This window comes from Triturus cristatus, chromosome 1_2 (genome assembly GCF_964204655.1).
Source record: "Triturus cristatus chromosome 1_2, aTriCri1.1, whole genome shotgun sequence".
In the NCBI taxonomy this organism is placed as follows: domain Eukaryota; kingdom Metazoa; phylum Chordata; class Amphibia; order Caudata; family Salamandridae; genus Triturus; species Triturus cristatus.
Genome location: NC_140580.1, coordinates 582,063,694 through 582,086,108, shown reverse-complemented (window position 1 = coordinate 582,086,108; position 22,415 = coordinate 582,063,694). Strand labels below are relative to the sequence as shown.

The 22,415-nt window shown below is 39.5% G+C and overlaps 1 protein-coding gene across 1 annotated transcript in view; it reads right to left on the bottom strand.

Annotated features, from left to right (window-relative positions):
- The window catches only part of BORCS7 (BLOC-1 related complex subunit 7), a 68,364-nt gene that overhangs the window by 24,294 nt on the left and 21,655 nt on the right, over positions 1-22,415 (bottom strand). The window lies entirely within an intron of this gene.

Below are 22,415 nucleotides of genomic sequence, written 5' to 3'. Positions count from 1 at the left end.
AAGACATGGTGGTATTCGATGCTTCGCAACCCCAGACTTCCTCAGACTCAGAAGTAGATTGAGACGCGCCACGGCTCCAAGGAACAATAGGTCACCTGCAATAGAACTCCCCCGGAACACAGTCGATGAACAACCACCGGCATAAATAGGGGCCTCAGACCTGGTTTCTAGTTTCTTTCTTGTTGAGAACACGTTAGGACGAGAGTTGTTTCTGGGTGGGAAGTGTAGGGAGGGTGGTTGGTAACTCAGTTGTTTGGATTAGTTTTGTTCTTTTCTTGTGTCTCTTCTTTACAGGGAATGCATCACTATTACTACCTAGATATAAGACAACCATGTCCCCAAGGCTACTATAGACTCACAAATGAGGCCAAAATGTAAGATACTGACCTGGAATGTCAACAGGCTACTTGATAAAATCAAGAGGGGTGTGGGTTTCTGATAATTTAAATGGGTGGCACCCGCCGCTTTTCTCCTTCAGGAGACCTACTTATAGCACATTAACTGTCCCTTCCTCAGCCGATACGGATACATAGGGTATTCCATGCTGGATTCACATTAGGCACTAGTGGAAAAGCTTTCTTACTGCATCATACTTGCCCATCTAGACTCTCAGGGTAGATATATCCTCTTGAAGGGCACCCTGCAGGGATGGCCGTGGGCAGTGTCTACATGCCCCAGCCTTGATTGCCACCACGCTAAAAAAAGTATCAGAATTATTGCTATTTACCCACCCGTGCACATTGGTTTTGGGAGGGGACTTTAACACCATCATGGACAGATCCACAGACACAACTTCCACTGACCCCCCCCCCCCCCCCCGTAGAACCCTTGCTCACATCGATGGGTGACATTCTTAGGACTGGCGGATGTTTGGTGCAAATGGCATCCCCACCAAATTTAAATTTACACACTGCTCTGCATCACACAAAACCTATTCTAGACTAGACTACTTCTTTATGCCAATCAAATCCCTACTCAATGTTCACACCACTCACATCCTGCCCAAGGCCTTTCAGACCAACAGCTAGTTGACCTACAGCTCAGGACAGCACTACCCAGAGTGGGTGATGTCTGGTGATTCAATGCGTGGTGGCTCAGAAGGGACACATTGGTTGACGTTCGGAGGGATATTATAAAAGAATAATTTGATATGAATCAGCACTCTCTAGATTCACCGCAGTGCCTCTGGGATGCCTTTAGAACAGTATTCTGAGGAAAAGTGTTTGCCACAATTCGTGGTCGGGAACGAGAGAAAGGAAAAGAGGTTACCCTTCTAAAAACCCAGATCCTTGCACTACAACAGTCAGATACCGGTCGTCCCCACAGAAGCTTTCAATATTCGCTCTGTGAGTATACAGTCTATGTTAAAGGTTTACACCTCACACCATAACCGGTTTGTTCAGAACTAGGTCTATTAATCTTTTTTTCAGCCCTTGTTCTCCTTGTTTCAGGCTCCTCCTTATCTTATGAATCCCGATGATGGTCCCCAAATCTTCCTGATGGAACGAAACATCAACTACTACTATGGACCCGAGATAGATTATATTATATATAAATGAGCCTTGTTGTTATTACTTTTAAGATACACAACTTTGATCATTGAATTTGTTCATGTGTGTACCACTTTGATGAGAGCATCAAGCGCATTTCTCACTACATACCCGCTGCACCATCACAAAGTAAAAGGTTTTTTTTTTTTTAAAGTTCTTTATATAGGATTTATTTTAACTAATAATTAAAATAACCATTTGATTAATTTTTACTTATTGTATTGTTTTCAACTGTGGGACCAGTGTTTCTTGTTCGTTGTCAACTGCAACTTTATACCTGGAAGAGTCATAGAGCACTGCTTGCTCAGACCTTCAGGTTGCCCTCACTCAACTCAACAAACTTTTGGTAGACAATGAAAAAGCTTTTGATACTGTACAATGACTCTTCATCTTTCAAATACTCAGACGGATGAATTTCAGCCCTAAAATCCTTTCCTTGTTTCGAGGCCCTGTGTGATTCTCCAAGCACGAGAGCGCATGTGAATGGATCGCTCTCTTGCTCCTTCCCAATACAACGAGGCATGCAACAGGTTTGCCCCGTCGCCCCTTCTGTTTGCCCTTGTGATTGAACCACTGGTGTGCTGGATCACAATAGGTGCCCAGTTAAAGGGTTTTCACTGGTCCACCCATGACGAAGACAGAGTGGCACTTTACGCCGACAATATGCTATTGTACATGCAGCCTCCCCCCAGACATTCTACCCTGCTTAACACAAAAACTCGACATCTACAGTGATTTAGTAGGGCTACATGTCAACGGGCAGAAATCTTGGTACATACACCATACAGGTCAACTTTCTGCACCTATGCCAGACAAAAGACTACAGGTCACTCAGGGGCAATTCAACTATCTAGGCATCTCCATCACCCGGGCCCACAGATAGCCTGGGACTTAAACATTGTGCCCATCCTGTAATGCATATTAGACAACCTTGAGTCCTTAGCAACCCTTCCTCTTAATCTTCCTTGGCGAGTCGTCCCTATTAAGATGATAATTCTTTCTAGGTTCCTGTATGTACTACAGAACTATCCATATATACTTCCCGCATCGTTCCTCCTGGAACTGCAATCTGCAGCAATGAGTTTCTACTGAGCAAGCAAGATGCCCAAAGTGTCATACTCCAAGTGCACAGCAACACAAATGGAGGGAGGATTGGGGGCACCTGATCTTTGAATACATTACTTGGTGGCTTCCATGAGAAGAATGAGAAATAAATTATTGGGAGAGCTCCATGTCTCCTCATGGCACCTGGAGTTAGCCATCCTAGGGCTTTTAGAGGAGAACCGCCACCCGGTCTCCCTTCTGTAGGTTTCTAGGATCTACTTACAGTGCTGGCGTGCAGCCCTAACAGACATTGGATGGCTGAAGAAGCCTACAGCTCAGTCCTTCTTGTGGGGCGGACGTGGTTGAGTCAGGTAACCAAGCTGGAGGGCTCATGAGGCTAGGACCTGATAAGTATTTCAACAATGGGCAATTAATGGGATCACAACCACATTGTCTCGTTTGACCACACAAAGGCAGAATACAACATCCACAGACCTTGGTTTTTCAAATACCTGCAGGTACGCCATGCCCTCAGGGCGAAGAGGCATTAGAAGGAGTCCCCGATTACAACCCACAAGAGGCAAAGGTGATGATGAGTCCGCTGGGTATTCAGCAGATCTAAAAGCCCCCATTACTTAATGACCATGATCGCTTAGCGAAACTTCGTGTGAGTTGGGAGGTGGGTGAGCTTTACACTGATGACAGGTGCAAGGCCAAAATGGCCTCATGAGTCTTAGTCATTCCTCCTAATCTTAGACTTGTACAGTTCCATTACTTTCCCAGAGTGTACTAGAGCCCTGATAGGCTATTGAGAATGGACAGGCAGGAACATCATGCTGCACACAATGTGGAACCCCCGCGGATCCTTCTTTCACATCATATGGTCCTGGTCATAGCAACCTATTGGACCTTGATTCATGACCTGATTATCAAACTACAGCAAACCACGGCAGACGTGGGCCCCAAGGTGACCTTTTTAGGGGTCATGGAAGCTTTTGCCATTCTAGATATCACAGGACATTTACAGAAATTGGCTATTTAATAACCACACAAGACACGGTCAGGTACTAGAGGTCCCCAGAGCCTCCCTTGGTATCCATGTGGCACAAAGGAATTGACTTCTGCTGCAAAGCTGATAACGAAATAATTATATATGGTGGGGCTGCTCTGCAAATTATCTGAAAATTTGAGGCCTGTGTTCTTTCAACTCCCTTTAAGACAATCATTAATATGTTCCAGACACGGATTTCATTGCTATGCCTCTCCCTCGGTTTCCTTCTCCTTTTGGTTGCAGGAACAACTGGAGTTGAAGACTCCTATATTTGTTATTGATTATGCTAAAGGTAGTCATTGCATGACCTTGTACGGTTCTTATATCTATATATCACAAAAATCAATAAATACATCGTTTAAAAAAAAAAAAAGCCAGACTTGTTAGTTTTTTTGGGCTAAAGCTTTGGAGGCCTACAGCCTCCGAAGGTTAAGATCATCCGATGTAGGTGTTTTGGCTGAGTTTCTGGTAAGTCAGTGTTAGATGTGCAAGGCACAGGGGTATGACATCACTGTTTCTGCTAGACGGTTTACATATATAGGCTGTGGCCATATTCAGTCTGCTAACTAATGGGATCCCCCAGTGTTCCATTTGCCTCAGCATTTTACCAACGCTGTATGAAAGGCATTATCAGCGTCTATTGGGTGAACAGTATCAGGACGCGGGCTGGGCTGCCATAGAATAATCATGCCTAGTCATGCTATCCGCTTTTTCTGGAGGACAGAGTATTTTTAGAGCTTCTGGTATTTTTGCCATCCTATATGAAGTTAATTATTGTTGGGACAGGACTGACCCTTGCATGCTGAACAGGCATGTACCTCTTTCTTGTATGCTTGACTGCATGTAAAACTGATATGTTGCCTTATTTTGGCCGTCATCACACTAATCTGGTGTGTGCAGAAGCATGAACCTGCCCCTGATGTTGTGAGGTCCAGGACGTTTCCTGTGAACTGGACTGCGCACTGAGTGTGCCGTCATAGCAAACAGAGTACTGCTGTTTCTGTCCTAGGTTAGGCACATAAAAAGGGGACTGCAATATACCATGTTTTGTGATCTTATAGTGGACTACTAGCCCCTCTTCTGTAAAGTTCAGCTAATATGTAAATGTTTTCCAATAGTATTTCTGGAGACTCTCTAAATGCCTTCATTTGTGGAGCTACCCAGACCCAAGAGGTCCACTCTAACTGAATGCAAAGAGCTGAAGAAACTCAACGTAGAAGAGCTATACAAATTTTCCAATTTTCCATAGCTATTGCTGTCCACAGTATTTAGGAATCTCACGTTAGTATGAACATTACTAGTATTAAAGTCCAACTCAAGCCATGTCCCTAGCTAACACCACACATAGGATTGTGCAATAAATGTTACAGTATCTCATCTGGCAATTTTTTTAGCCTACTATAAAAACCTATGTGCTTCTCCCACAGAGGAAGGTTTCCACCAAGATATAGGTAAACGTGTGGATCGTTTTTCATCTTTCTAAATTCAGTGTTACTAAGGCTCACTCACTGGATTGAATCAATAGAAAATATTGAACTTATGATACAGTCCAGCTTAAGGAAACTGATATGGGCCTAGGCAGACTTTTGGGGAATTAGATCAACAAACAGGAACTATAATTTTCAGCTAGAACATGAAGTTGCATGTATGATGCATCACAATAGTGCAGGCTCATGCTAAAATGGCTTAACTTGGCACAAAGTGTTTGACACTGCCAATTATGGGCATCCTCCGATTAGTGTGGGTGTAATTCCACTATGAAAGACCAAAAGTGAAGAAAATATACAACTCTATTCATATTGTTCAACCCGTGTGCATCTTGATTTGTGTAACCACGTTGCAAGATTGCGTCTGTCTTTTAGGATAAGATTTCTTTTCACTGATTTAAGCTTTCAAGTTATTGCACCACTAATCAAAAAGTTTATTTCAAACATTTAAAAAGATTGTGCAATTATGGGAAACAAATATATCAAAATAACTGCAATTTAAGAAACAGTTGTTTTCATTGTGGAGACATGGTTAACCATTGTTATTATCTTCTGTATACACTAGTTCTGATTCTCAAGTGAAGAGAAGTACAATTGCAACTATAGAAGGTGAGGTTACTTGCATGGTATGTCAAACTGGTATGACCTAAAGATCAGAAGGCACAAACACTTGTGTAACAGTGTAAAACATAAACCTCAAAATAAGTTTAATTTGTGAAAACAGATGATTGCCACTGGAAAGACATGGTTAAACATTGTTTTAAACTTTCAAGCATGGTAGTTCTGACTCAACAAATGGCAACTAGAAATCCTAGTAGGAATACAAGGTTACAAGCATGTGTGTCAGAATGGCACAACCCTGTGCTCAACCTACTTACGTAGGTACATTGCTCCTAGATGTAGCTCTTTGTGATTTTGGACAGCATGGGAGGCAAAAGATTCTACCTGTTTTTATCCCTACACTACATTGCCAACTGGCAATGTAGTGTTTCTTTTTGTTTCTACCTGTGTACAGACGTGAGGAAAAGTTGGGGCTACAACTGTATCCACAATCTAAAGGATAAAGCTCAAATACGCCTACTAAAAATTAGAGTTCTCAAATTTCCCAGGTCCATGTGCAAGTAGCCAATCCACTTCTTTGCATTCTAGAATTTGTAGTCTGTTTATACCATTTTAAAATCATAACTTAATGTCCTGAAATTTAAAGAATAAACCTGGACTGGATGAGCTTACCATGAATGGGCCTTATAAATTTGAGAGCTGATGTAAGCGAGATAATAAAGAAGAGAAAAACTCTGATATTTTGTAATAACGAACACCTGTCCTTCTGCAAGTAAAACAGTAGGGTTGATTTAAGAGTAATTGCTAGGAAGAAAGAAGAGGTGGGGTAGCTGTATTGAGTAAACGAATGACCCAACCTTCAATGCTGGGGAATGTGAATTTACTACTCATTACTGGACAATCAAGACACTTGCAGCAAACAGCCCCCGGAGTGTTTAAGGTAGTTGAGGAAATCATTTGGAGCATTAATTTTGCCACAATTCCTGCTTGCTTCTAATCTCGTGATAGTAAGCCACTTTGACTCTTAGATGGACTCCCTACTTAACCGCAACCCAAAACACTGAAGGAGACAATTAATGCTCAAAATTGACATTGTGGAGCAAGACGCCTTCTCATTCGAAGGGACAATTTATGGATCATATTAATTTCGGCGATATTGTGATGAATAAAGAGGACTTCCACCCAGAATATTGCAACTATTTTAACTATTCAAATACTCCAATTATGCCACTCAAAGTGTTCAATATGTACTAATATACATGAATATGTCCAAAACAAATTACTTGTCACAAAAAATATGAAAACTGAATTAAAGTAATTAAGAAACTTTGCAATAGATATACTTTCATTTCAACTGTGCTTCACATTTTTTTCAACACAAGTTGGAAATGGGAAAGCAATGCAATTCCTTATTACACTGGATACTTACAGGAAAGCTGTCAAAGACAGAGTTGTGATTGTGCAGGCCCTCACTGAAAGGTGTCAAGGGATCTTGGTCTGGTGTTGTAAGAAGAAGATGCACAGACAGCAAACGGCAAGCTACACAGCACAAGTCGCGGAATGCAAGGTTTAAACTCGTACAATTCCTCTACATACCTTGAATCTTCCTAATGCCATAAATACTTCATAAAATTAACAACACCCACTCACGGCATTGCCTAAGAAGCAAGTCTGACGATGGAAGCATTCTCCATATAGTATGGCAGTGCCCAGTGATACAACAATTCTGGGAAAAGGTAACTGATGTAATTTCATATCTTGCAGAAAGACCAAGTATACTTTGACTAGAAGTTTGCCTGCGTATGCTTTTGAACATCTCAAGAGGGAAACACAAGTGCAAGTTCTCTGGCTTTGCTAATTTCTTTGTAAAACGAAGAATAAAAATAGCCTGGAAGTCAACATTTGTCAGAAGATCTTGAGATATGAGGGGTTATAATACAGCTGAAAGTGGAATATTCAGCATTGTGGAGCCCTAGTCCCAAACAGGTGCAAGTGACCCAACAACATTATCGGACACAATCCTAATGAAACTGGCTAGTGATTTTGAAACTTTTGACTACTGTGGATTTAGTTGAATCATTACTGGAATCTGTGGACTCCCACTGAGTCATTACTGGAAGCTGGGGACGCGGCCTAAGCAATTTCTAAGATTTCAACCTCAAAACAATTCGGAAGACACAAAATAAGTATCGAACAAATACACAAATCATAAAATGTTTTATTTAATTCACAAACAAATACAGCAAAATCGAAATTTTGTTTTTAAAAATTGGAGGAGGAGTGGAGCTTTCTTAAATCTACAAGATGAAGTAAGATCCTAGATTCTAGCATATCACTTTGTCTTTTTTGCTCCTAATTTATGCTCCTTTTGTCGGCACTTACGGATACCCATTGTGCATGCTATATTCTGTTTGCTGGACTCGTGCTGTTCCCACAAATCAGTTGGTCCAAACGGGAATTCTTCAACTTAAGTATAACTCAGTGCCCAATATCACAAATTACAAAAACACTCAAAGATATGAATATCAAGTTTGTTTATATAAAATATTACTAAATCACTTTCCAGACACATTAATTCCTGTGACACAGAAGCTCCACAGTGAGTGGAAAGTTGGTGTAGATAGGAGTGCTCGTGGATGGATCAGAAAGGAATAAGGATTACAAGTGATATCCTATTGTTTTACAAATGTTACTGCCACCTTTGAGCCTTTGTATTTGTTGCATAGTTCAACCCATTGTTTTTGAGACACTCTAATTGTGCTCATATTAAGTGATAGTTTGTCCTCTCTGACGTGAACCCATTCTTGCTACAGGTTGCACCACAAGCTGCATTAGGTTTCCGGACGTTCGTTTCTTTAATAGTCAGCATACGCGCTCACACATGCTGACATTGAGGCAGACAGCAATTAGCGTCTGTACCTCTGGCATGATTGTGTGCACGCTTCATTTGTGTCTATTTCAGACACTGCTACCGGCCCGGTCGCTCAGACTCGAGGCACTCCGTTACAACCATCCAATCAAAGTAATTTCGAATGTCCTTTGGCCAGTCTTTTTTTTACCCTCCATCCATTGGGGTTGTCCTCCTTAGCTGGGATGCTTTTTACCTTTCAGGATTACTAAAAGCTGAATAAATCGGAATTCCGGAATCGAAGTACCCAGTCCATAATTATCTCATTCCGAGCCCATAGATACCATGGGGCCGATTCACAGAACTAATCTGAGATAAAATCCTAAACTTACTACTTTTGGTATTCACAGAAGGCATTTAGAAGTAGTAAAGTTAGGACTCCTAACTTTACTACTACTAAACTGAGATAAAATCCTAAACTTACTACTTTTGGTATTCACAGAAGGCATTTAGTAGTAGTAAAGTTATCCTAACTTTACTACTACTAAATGCCTTTTAAGAATACCAAAGTCGTAAAGTTAGGATTTTGTCTTAGTTTAGTAGTAGTAAAGCTAGAAGTCCTAACTTTACTACTACTAAATGCCTTCTGTGAATACCAAAAGTAGTAAGTTTAGGATTTTATCTCAGATTAGTTCTGTGAATCTGCCCCCATGTGGGTAAATTATATTTTAGTGCATCAGCTGTTTTTTAGCCCAGTTTCCTAACCCCAGATGTACAATTCATTTCCAGCATTTCTCTGATCTGGATCCTGATGAGGTCCTTCTTTCCCATTAGAGCTACCTAGCCCATTCCTACAATTGCCCCACATGCAACTCGACAGTGGGTTTAAGGTGAACCCACGCGCCACACTTTACTGTACCCATTATCACAGTCAACCACAAGAGTTTTAGTTATTGATTGGTGTCCCTGCCCTTTTTCAGATTGCTCCCTTCTTGTCCTGCAGAAGACTCCAATGCAAAGTTCCATTGGCCCTCGTTCTCTCCAGGTTCGAAACATCGACATTTTAACCCTTTTGACCGTGACTGAAAACTTCTCCACATTTAGATAAACAGGGCATTCAGAAAGTATCTAATGACTTGTGGATAATCTGATTAGAAAAAATATAGTCAGCCAGTCTTAACCTGAAACCATTGGTTACACTGTAATAATTTCACTTGTAATCCTTATTCTTTTCTGATCCATCCACGAGCACCCATATCTACACCAACTTTCCACTCACTGTGGAGCTTTTGTGTCGCATGAATTAATGGGTCTAGAAAGTGATTTATTATTATTTGATATAACCAAACGTGATATTCATATCTTTCAGTGTTTTTGCAATTTATGATATCAGGAACTAAGTTATACTTAACTTGAAGAATTCCTGTGGGACCAACTGTTTTGCTATACCAATTATTACCCAGGTCCTACGGCTTACTGGGTTGCCCCATTGTTTTCTAATGCTGCTCCAACAAATCAAGCTAATAATACTAACTTAATATTTAGCTTCCAAATTCAAATTTCTTCACGTTCACAGAACATTTAAAATGTAAAATTAAGAATTTTACATTTTGCTTTTTAATGTACATATACTTTAATAAAATTATTTAATTTTTTTAACTGTTGCAGACTCTCTAAATTGGTGTTGTGGACCACAGGTAAATAACCTAGGCAAGCCATATGCACTACAGACCCTGTGAACCACTAGTATCTTCACATTGGGTTAATTAGATGCTGGGATTGTCCACTGTAGGAAGTTAATCTTAACCCTTTGTGGAGAAAAGCCAGCAGTGAGCATGTACATGGTGATGTATTTTACGATATGGATTGATTATCCCGACAGGTTTTTTAAGGGGTTGACAACAAATAATAACTGCACAAATCCAGGACTTGTTCATTATGTTTGTGGATGTATTTATTTTTCTTGTGAATGTGAACTAACTACATACTGATAATGCACACTTGATTGGTTTGCAGCTGGGACCCAAGGATCCATAAACCATGCACAGGTTGACAGTGCATTTGAACAGCAGAATTGGCACTTTAGATGTTCATACATCTTACTAATGTATGCATGCAGTCTAATTAAAATAATTCCTATTCTTGAGTCCACAATAATAAAAGGAAATTTGAAAAAACTCAACAAATCTTAACAGTAGCTATTGACCTTCAATTTAAAAACAAGAATAACCTCACCACAGCCATCAGAAACAAATCTGGTAGTTCAAACTCCAGTCCACTATACTAGCAAAACATTTTCAGAAGTGCTAAGGTGAGCATGCGACCCAGATTCAACCCCCTCCTCCCCACCAAGTACATCCAGAACAGACCATAACATCATATGTTTCAACCAAATCATTACTCCTTCAGATATCAGACAAGCAGTCAACGCTCTCAAAGCTGGAAAAGCTCCAGAGCCCGATGGTTTCCTAGGTAGCTTCTATAAAAAGTCAAAGATAGTATACTACCCCATATCAAATACCTATTCACTCACTTTGATGCCTGTGGGAAGATCTAAGGCTTGTCATCGGAGGCTACAATAGCTGTGATTCTGAAAGACAGGAAAGACCCCCTAAAGGTTAAAAATTACAGACAGATCTCCCTATTAAATGTTGATTGCCAAATCTACGCGAAACTTTCGGCATTAAGATCGGAAAAAGTCCTCTTCCTACTAATACAAGGGTAGATTCGCATCTGATAACATAAGGCTTTTCTGTGACATCATTAAAAAAGCAAAAACACTATCCTAACCCTCGATGGCCATGTTTTTTGATGCAGTAAGGCCTTCAATAAAGTCTCTTGGCCCTTCTTGTATTCAGTAATGCTCAAACTGAACATGTGCGACAAATTGGTCTACATGTTGTTTGCCCTTTACATCCAATTTTTGGTCTGTATTTAAGTCAATGGCTAGCTTTCCAGGAAAATACACCTTTCACAAGGGACAGGACAAGGCTGTCCACTATCATCCACCCCATTTCTATTCCTGTTAGCCATTGAACCCTTGTTTTAAGCAATCAGAAAGAATACTAACATCAAGGGAATTCATTTTGCAAATAACTCGTATAAAGTCGCTGCACATGCCGACTGTGCACTAATCTTTTCACAAAAAGCAGAGGCAGAGACCGCTTCTCCGCAATACTAGACACAATTAAATCATATGCGGAGGTATCAGCCTACTCACTAAACCTAGATAAACCTGAACACTTTCCCACCAAACAAACAATCTATGCAACTATCAATATTAAACAATACAAATCTGCACTGGCAACCAACCCAAATCAAATTCCTAAATAAACAATTCTGGAATAATCTTGAAGACACAAAAAAGCAGGCTGAAGATAGCCTCTTTCAAAAAGTTAAAAACCTATTCTCCACATGGTTGCCTAAATTCATGACTTGGTGAGGGAGAACAGCATGCATCTAGATGATGATTGCCCCTCGAATCAACTTTGTTACTTCAATGCTGCCCTTCCAATTTTCAACCAACTTCTTTAAAAAGTTAGATAGCCTGATATCGGACTTCATGTGGAAAAAAAGAGAAACAGGTTTGCTCTTAAACTAAAACTGAACAAACTTGAAGGCGGTCTTCATATTCCAAACTTTTTCAAATATCAGATGGCCTTTTTAATTCGACAAGCCATGTGGTGATCTCGCCACAATGTTGACGATAACACTCTGTTTACGTACATTAAAGAACATCACATAAAACCTTTTCTCTAATATCCATACTAACAATGAAAGATTTAAAAATTCAACATTCCCAATCTATTATCCGAGATGCTAACTGGCCCCCTAAAGTCCTAGATAAAAATCTTGCCAGGAAAATTCAAGGATCAGAATTTGCCTCTCTTTGGAGAAATAAACAAAGTAAAAAAAGAGGGAAAATCCCCAATGTAGGTGAACTGGGCAGAAAATTATATACTAACGTAAAAAACATTTGCTGAGAAAGAAGCTACTTATAACTTAAACAACATAGACGTTTATAACTTCTTAAAACTCAAGGTGGCTCTGAGCAAATGCAACAGAATGCATTATGCTGCCCTTATTAAGCTTCTGATAAAACTATCTACCCTACCACATGCAGCAGCCAAAATGTATAGAATAAACTCTAGCAGAGCTAACATTAAGATGACATTAGCGATCCAAAGAAAATGCCGAAATGTCCCAACACCTGGCCTTTCCAAACGAGTTTCTGAATGTTCCAGGAAAAATATCAGGAAATTCTCCTTAATTAACAAAATATCTAAAATTATCACAATGCAAATTTTAGACATTACATAAAGCCTACTGGACATCTGAAAAACTCTTCAATATGGACCTAACCAAATCTGAACAATGCTGGAACTGCACAAAGCAACAGGCTCACGTGCTATTTCATTCTAAAATGCTGAGAACATTCTGGAAATTAATAGAAACCATACTAGAGAAGATATTTGAAACTGAAAAAACCTCAACCACTATGCAGTGACTTTAGGACCATGGTCCCTTACACCTACTGCAGAACAAAACGTTAAAGATCTGTGTGTCCTTAATTTACTTTTAACATTAGGGATTAAAATTGTTATGTGAATGGAAATCACCCAGAATTCATCTTACCACATTTGGTGGGCGGAGTCTCTTTTGCAGGAAGTGCAGACAACTTAATACTTAACACATACATTAACTCTCAAACTCCACATAAACTGTGGAATAAATTAGACCTATATATCAAAAAGTGAACCCACTTTAGTCCTACCCTTGTCCATCCACAGATACAAAATAATCTTAAACCTCTCATCTTACCGGCTTTGTACATTTTCATCCTGCTTTTTTCTTTCGAAGGGACCCTGTTCGAGGGGACCCTTCAAAAGGTACAATACAAAACTCTTTTGACACCTTCTGATAACTTGCTCAGCTTCGTTCATTCCTCTGTGTTCTTTTCCTCTCCATCTTCCTTTTCAATTACCTTGTTCCCTTGTCTCCTTTTTTATAAAAAAATATCCATCAACAATGATTTGAACATTATTATTGTGTAACCATGTATATCATATACCTATGCCTGCTAAAGATAGCTAAGATAAACTGTACAGGATGTTCACAGTGCATGTGCGTATATTCACGGTTTGGAAAAAACTCAACAAAAATTTTTTTGAAATGAAAAACAAAAAAGTGGTTTAATTCCACAGTGGCAAGAATGAACCAATGTTGCATATGCCGAAGACTAAGCTGCAGAAATTTTAATTTAAGTACGCCCACTTTAAGTAAAAAATACAGCAATGAATTTAAAAAAAGAGAAAACAAGCATTGGCATAGCCAATAGGTCTCGCCTTGGGGCCTTATCAGTGTTTAACCATGCAACATTTAATGTTGTTGAACCAAGGATATTGTACTGCATAACTACTTACTTATAAGGTCCCAAAAGCGTGACATATTGGCTATGTCAATGCTTGTTTTTATTTGCTGTCACTACAGCCTTGGCACATCTGGACGTGAGCTCTGCCTTGCCAATAATGAAAACAACTGGATTCACCATGGACCCAAAGCCAATTCTGCAAGGTGGGGTTATTGCAGTGCATTATTACATGGTCCCTGACCAATTCTTCCTCCAACCCCCCTAATCTGCAAGCCAGAGCTAATTCTCTCAATGCAGCAACAAAATCTTCAATTTTCTCGCTATCTCCTAGATTCCTATAATATAAATGATAGCTATCAATCGCCTTTCACACAGTCCCCTTCATAAAACATGCCTCATAAGCGTACCAGCAATAAAATTGGCACAAAACGCGTACAGTATATAGTCTTGCGGTTCCTTGAAATGACCAATGGATGATGAATCATGAGAGCCTATAGGGTTTGAGTCGCTCGTCGCCACTTTAAGTATGAGTTCACATGCAGCGAAGTTTATGCACACTTTATTCCAAGCATCAAACCCCAGCATCAGCTACATCCTTCCTCTTTAACCGTCTCTCCCGTTCTCACTCCAAACTGCGTTCCTACATTCCAGCGCTCCTGGCTAATGAACATTCTAGGCATAGCACGGTCCCTATCCCCATGCCACAAACACAACATTGTGCACCTCCTTAGCACACTCTGTGTAGTCTACAGAGAGGCCAAAGATTGGAGGAACATGCATTTGAACCCCTTTATCACCCACTTGCAGGCACTGTGAGCAATTCATACTGCACTTGGTCTGAACTCCACAGCTGTCAATCATGGCCCCTCCCACAATCTGAACTGACTCAGCTACATAGTAGCACCTCTTTTCACACAACACACTATAGATGAGTAACGTATTGCATGAAAAAACTACAGAAACAAACCACCCTGGTAAAAGCAAATGCTCTTAGGGAATGCGAGAGTAAGTAATATGTGAGATGTAAACAGGAACAACACTCACAGACTGAGAGGACAGTGTCTGCTTGAACTGTCGTTCAGGGATGGCGTAAGGGCTCAGGGCTGGCTTTAGGGCGGTGCAACTTGGAGCTGACTTTGGTGCGGGCGTTGTGTTAAAAGATAATTTATGGGATTACAAGCACTTTAACTTCCTTGTGCATGTTCCAGGCAACAATAAAAATATCAAGATAACCCTGGTGATAAATGTTCTTACTGGTATTCTGTTTAGTGGCAGTTTTGAATTCACCAAAAGTAGCAGGCATGGTTAATATGCCTGCTGCAAAGACCTGAAAATTACAGAACTGCATGCGAGTAAACTATGAATAGCGCTATAAAAAATGAAAAGTATGTCAGAGAGGCTATGGAGAGATGAGGGGCATTGATGGAGAGTGGTAGTGAGGGCATTCGGGGATTATGCCAAATAAGACAGTCTCAACGGGCACCACTAGTGCTAAAGCTAGCCCTGCAGTGTCACTGGTGGTGATGCACAAGAAGGGGCCGAGACATTTACAGGTGTTTTCTTTTTCCCTAGGAAATGTTAGCCTTTTGTTTGAGGTTCCTGCTGACCCGGCTGTCCCTATAGGTTATAGGATATCTGAGTGCCGCCTGCATGAGTGGGGCTGAGCCTACCCGGTGTTAATAGACATGCTGGGTGCGGGCCCGATGAAAAAGCATGCTACATGACCAGCATATGAGCGAGGGACCATATATACTTAAGGATACATTTTTTCTGCCCCTAAGAGTGTGGTGGAAGCTGGTGTTTGTTCATTCATAGCAATTTTCTCCCTCCCTCTTTTTTGGAATGTTGATTCACCCACCCAACTGTAGATAGACAGCAGAACTAAGCCAGGTTCCACAAAACTGCACACCGACGTCTATAAGATCTAAGGAAGTAAAACCAGGTAATTAAGATCATAGGCATGTTTTAACTAGAGAAAGCAACATTGGTTGAGTTTTTAAATTTAGCAAATTTAACCAAATCAGGCAAAGTCAATTTGAATAAATCAAAATTAAAAGCAAAAATGAAGATAGGAATGGTGCTTCCATGGTTACGTTTTATTAAGTGAAAAACTGTAATTCAGAGCTCGCAGTGAAAAAAAAAAATAGTCGGCTAGGATCAAAAACAAACTATGCATCAAGTATAGTAACAAGACTATCCCCAAAATGTGGATTTCCAGTTAGGGTGCAGGGGCATTTATGGAACTGGTACATCTCTCATGGAAGCATATGGGGCGGAGAAGACTCAGGATTTAACCAGCAATATTGTAGCCCCAGACCAAACAAGCATTGGCCACGTAGCCGTAAAAGTAAAGCCGCGCGGCCGTGAAAGCTAAAGTCATCGCGATCGCGGTGAAAGTGATCGCGATGACGCGCTCTGTGCTCAGCACGCGCGCTTGTGCGCTTAACCGAAAGCTGGTGGCCGGCAACAGCCTTTGGAAGCATTTCCAAAAGCCACTGACTAAATGTCTCGCAGAGCAGCGCATGCGCTGACTCAGCGAGACCTAAAAAGGGATGTTTTCATAGGAAAATCCAAGTGCTTACATCTAAAAATAAACTGTCCCAAATTATATAGTCATTTGTAAACATAGTATGTATGTAACTACGGGAAAACTCCTTCTGTGAAAAAAGGAATATGCAATCAACAGGTAATTGACAGCAAACAAATATGATCTCCAATGATAAGTAGTGCAGGACATGGGTCAAGGTACTGCGACTATCGCTTAAGAGCATAGGACACATGAGCAAAACTGGAGTGATGGGAATTCAGTGAAAGAAATATCTGTCCTTTAACAGATCAAGGAAGTGGTAGAAATAAGCCCTGCATATTGTGAATCTGATGTGCAGAGTGGAAGCCAACAACAGGTCTACCATCAGCGTTACTAAATTGATGAACACGTCATTAACAAAGGCAGGATAATAACCAGCCTAAAAATAAATAAATAAACCCAACTTCTACTAATCAAGAAGGATTCTTTAGATTAGGATATCTTTCAAATTCAAAATATCAAATTAATTCAAAAATCAATGTGATATTCAGAAAGGTATGCTCGATAAAGGTAAATTTACCCCTGAGCCATCAGTCCATAGAGTATTATTCATAGGATGTGCTGCTCCTCGCCCACCAAAGTGGCATGCTTTATCATTGGGTGGGTGGAGATCTTTTCCAATGATCAAGGAACGCCGTACCCTCGGATCTTTTTAATGATTTTAAAACCAGGCAATTTGTTAGAAATGCCTTAAAATTACCTGTGGTTAGGCCTTAAATGATAACTTTCATTTTTATTTCGATCTCTACTCACAGCAAGGTTAAATTAGAATATAGGACTTAGCAGGAAGTAATTATCCAATAAGTCTAAATTGATTGTGGCCGATCCTATTAAGGATACTCTTTGATTATTTAAATCACATCAAATGCTCTTTGTCAGGCTTGGTATTCCTAATCTTCCTAAGTTAAGATAGAGTGTAGGTAAACCCTTATCATTGCTACTAGCAATTAAGCCATTTTTTCCAATCACTACAGCTGGAAGTCTGCAGTCTCACTCTTGCTATCAAAAGGAGTCTGGAAGAGATTGTTTAATGGATGAACAATTGTGATCTTAAAACTGTGCTGGGACTCAAACTTCCTCTCAAATTAACCTTTCCAGTCCCAGAGTTATTCAGGATTGCTATCTCTTATTCATAAAAAGCAAGAAAACTTGTTATCTGCATTGTGGAACTGCATTTTCTGGTGCAGCCTTCTTACTTTCTTAAATTTAATGCAATAGACTTTACCACAGATTGGGTCCCGTGCTCACTGTACTACTGGAACCAAGCTACACCTGACTGATAAGCCCTAATAAGGGCAAATTCAGTCTTGGGTTGCTTGGGTTCCAATTTAGGGAGGACCTGGCATGGGAGGTTGGTATTGTATTTGGGAAAGAACAAGGGGTCCCCTGCAAAAAGGATAAGCCTTAGCAGGGAAGTACAATGTATGTAAAGAGTGACGGTTGCACCAGGCTAAGTGCAAAGATAAAGTTACACAAAACGTGGCAACTTCAGAGATACAAAACAAACCATAATTTTTTTCCAATACAATAATGTAACTTAAACAATTGGAAATTTAATATTTTTATTTTAATATTTCATTTTTATTTTTGTAGTTTCATAACCAATTTGATATTCATGGTGGATATTTAATTTACTCACAAAGACTACATATATAAGAATCATTTTGATACAAACTACAAGTACATGAAACAGTCAAGTATTAGCAATTGGATATATCGCTAAGATGTGCAAAGGTGATTCCGTTGATTGATAATTCACTCAGGAATTATCAATCAACGGAATCACCTTTGCACATCTTAGCGATATATCCAATTGCTAATACTTGACTGTTTCATGTACTTGTAGTTTGTATCAAAATGATTGTCTTATATATGTAGTCTTTGTGAGTAAATTAAATATCCACCATGAATATCAAATTGGTTATGAAACTACAAAAATAAAAATGAAATATTAAAATAAAAATATTAAATTTCCAATTGTTTAAGTTACATTATTGTATTGGAAAAAAATTATGGTTTGTTTTGTATCTCTGAAGTTGCCACGTTTTGTGTAACTTTATCTTTGCACTTAGCCTGGTGCAACCGTCACTCTTTACATACATTGTACTTCCCTGCTAAGGCTTATCCTTTTTGCAGGGGACCCCTTGTTCTTTCCCAAATACAGTATCTCGCAACCTGTTTGTGAGGGGTTCATTAGTGTTATCTATATATATTTGTAGTATTTATCTGTTTTATCTATATAGTATCTACATTGTCTCGCCCTTGGGTCTCCACAACTGGGTAAGTCTCATTTTTGTCATTTTCAATTTTTAAGTATCAATTAATAATTTCTCTACTTTTCATTTTTCCATTCCTATCCGGACCTTTCACCTTTTTCCTCACTTCCCTTCTTAATTTTATTTTTTGTGTTATCAATTTATCCTTTATAATTATATTTGTCCTTATATGTCTAGACTCTCTCCGGGTATATTTTCCTGATTGTCTTGTCATGTCGAATTTACCTACGTTTGGCTTTTCGGATGAACAATTTGCAAATATGGTAGGCAGTACAGTCAACTTTAGTACTCAATCAGTGCTGAACTCTGACAAAAATGAAGACTTTACAAGTTTATTAGCCTTAAAAAAAGAAGATGAAGCGAATAGAAATGCACGGTCATTATATGCTGGAATACCTTAAGGCGGGGGTGATTCCTCATGGTTTACGAGTAAGGAACATTCCAGGACTCTTTGTTCAAATCAAAGAGTTCTTAGAGAGGTGGGCAATGATATCTAATCGTTGCTCCAGAGATTATATGATGCTCATAGTAGAGACATCAAAAGAGGTTCTTGCACAATTGGCTACAGAAATATTAGATCTAGAGAGTAAAATCAAAGCATCAGGTGTCTTGGAAGAATCCAAAAAAAAGCTGGAAGATATAGAGAAAGATTTACATTCTTATACTGAATACCTTACTAAACGCAAATTAGATAAGCTTAAGAAAGATATCAGGTTTTTCAGTAAAGAATCCACCTATCCCTATCTAACAGATCAATATTATAAACAACCGGAGGGTGGCCAATATGATCAATTTCCAAACCGGCAATATAATTATGGAAAAAAAGTCAACACTTTCTCAGACTCCTCGGATTCTGACAATGAGGGGCACCAAGTAGCTCAGGGATTTCAAAATGCAAGATTTAATTCCAGTAGACAGCGTTCCACCCTTCCTTTTTTAGGGAGACGCTACAACAGGAGAGGCAATTGGAGAACCCAATACCAACCGAGGTTTCAATCCAATCCTCAGATCAATCCAAATCAATTCCAAGCACATCAACAGATGGACTACGATCAATTCCTGGTAACACGGAATTCAAGGTACTGGAGAGAATAGAGCAAACTCCTGTCTTTAATCTAAGTAATTCACCCTTATCAGCATCGTCTTTATCCTTACTATCTAAAGGACTCACCTTCGTGCCACATTCTGGGTTAAATAAATTTGATCTTTTTCGAGATCTTCAAGCTTTTTTGAGAAAGATCAGACTTAAAGTATTCTTCTCTAGCCGTGAATACAACGAGACGGAACACAATCTCTCGGGTCTTCGATTAAAATCTTCTTTCACCCCCACTATTGATCAGTTACCGCCACAAGTGGGAGTATTTGAACAGGTTTTATATAAGAAATTTGAGAATTTAACTAAACATGTACAAAAAACTCCATTCAATCTTAGCAAAGAAGAGTACAAGGAACTACTTAACCTGAAAACCAGTAAAGAACAAACTGTCAAAGCGTGTGATAAAGGGGGCGGTATTGTTGTGTATGACACTAACACCTACATCACCAAAATGGAACATATGTTGGCAGACACTCGGTTTTACACCCAAATCACTAGAGACCCGACTAAAACAATTGCTGCTAAGATACGCAAAATCACAGGTCGAGCACTGAGAGATGGTGAAATCAGTGAGAAAGAATGGGATTATCTCAATGTTGATAATCCCAAATTAGCCAGTATTTATGGCATTCCCAAAATCCATAAAAGTGAAAAAGATCCCCCTCTCAGACCCATCGTTACAACTATAGGGTCGATTACAGAACCGTTGGCTAAATATGTGGACGCACTACTTTGCCCATATGTCTCTCAGACACCTGCCTTTGTCCAAGATACAAGACACATTATCAACTTAGTTGAAGGTACCACTTTTCAACCTCGAAGTCAATTTCTAGTTACCATGGACATTGAATCTTTATACAGCAACATCCCCATAGATGGAGCAATTGAAGCTGTACATTGGTTCATCAAGGCATATAAGATCATAGGTCCGATTATTTTCATTCTGGAATGCCTTCAAATAGTATTATCCGATAACATTTTTGAATTTAATGGACAACTATATAAGCAAAGCCAAGGTGTAAGTATGGGCGCTTCATGCGCACCCACGGTAGCCAATATTTACATGTCTTTATTTGAAAACAAGTTCATCTTTAATGAGATTGCGCCTTTTTTTGAATCTGTGACCAAATGGTCACGATTCATTGATGACATTTTTTTTGTTTGGATTGATGCTGAGGAAAATCTTATACAATTCCTAGAATGGATCAATGTATGTGACTTAAATATTCATTTCACATATACTATTAGCTCCAAACAAGTAGAATATTTGGACATACTTATTAAGCATGAATTAGGCTCCCTGGTTGTTGATTTATTCATTAAGCCGACAGCCAGGAATACCCTTCTACACTACGACAGTTTTCACCCTGCCACCCAGAAAAACAGTATTCCCTTCGGGGAATTTTTGCGTCTTAGACGTAACTGTACCAACATCTTGGATTTCGATACTAAATCTGTAGCAATGAAACTTAAATTCAAGAATAGAGGTTATCCCAAGAAGATTATTAGGGATTCATACAAGCGAGCCCGTTTCTTTGACCGACAGCATTTGCTTACTCCTAAGCAGGACAGAGTAGAGCCCACCCTAGTGTTCATTGCCCGTCATTCCATGCTCAATGACAGGATTAGACATGCAGTTTACTCCAGTTGGCAAATACTCAATGTGGATACATTGACTACAGACATCATACCTAAACCTATGTTTGCGTTCAGACGAAACAAAAATTTAAAAGATCACATAGTCAACTCACGCATGAATACTGATAGTGTTCCATTGTATCAAACCAGACTTACAGATGGTCAACCGGTGGTTGGCACATACAAATGCACGAGTTGCAAATCCTGTCCATCAGCAATAGAAGGCCCAACTTTCCGATTTAACAATCAGATTCTTACGTCGACTAGCATGAGTAATTGCAAAACATCTAACGTAATATATCTGATAGTATGCCCATGTAGTCTTGGATATATAGGTGAAACCAGTAGACCCATAAATGTGAGACTTACGGAACACAGATCCGCCATACGGACTAAAAAGACTGTAGCTCCAATGGTGACTCACTATTTGGAACATAATCATCAACCGGACGAGATGCGATGGTACATCATTGAAAAAATCATAAAGAAAGTAGGAGCTAATATGGATAGCATTAGAAAATTCAGGGAAGTGTACTGGATTTTCACTTTGGGCACGGCCACTAAGGGTTTGAATTTGTCCATTCCATGGGATCAAGCTATAAAGTAGTAGTATTATTACAAAGCTAATTCATAGCGCTTGTCCTGTTTAATTAGTCTGGATCCTTTGATTTATAGAGACTAATACATGCATTCCATACCAATTAGACAAGGTTCACTTATGACATATAGTGTTTCATTTGTCTATTCGAGCATAAAGTTTGTTATGGATGGACATATTTACATATGGATTAGATCATTATGTTAATCTTCCTCCTACACGTAACATAGTGCCCCTAATTTCCATACATCTCTGTCTCTCATTCTCGAGGAACTCATCCTTTGGTTTCTTGTTAACACACAGTTTTG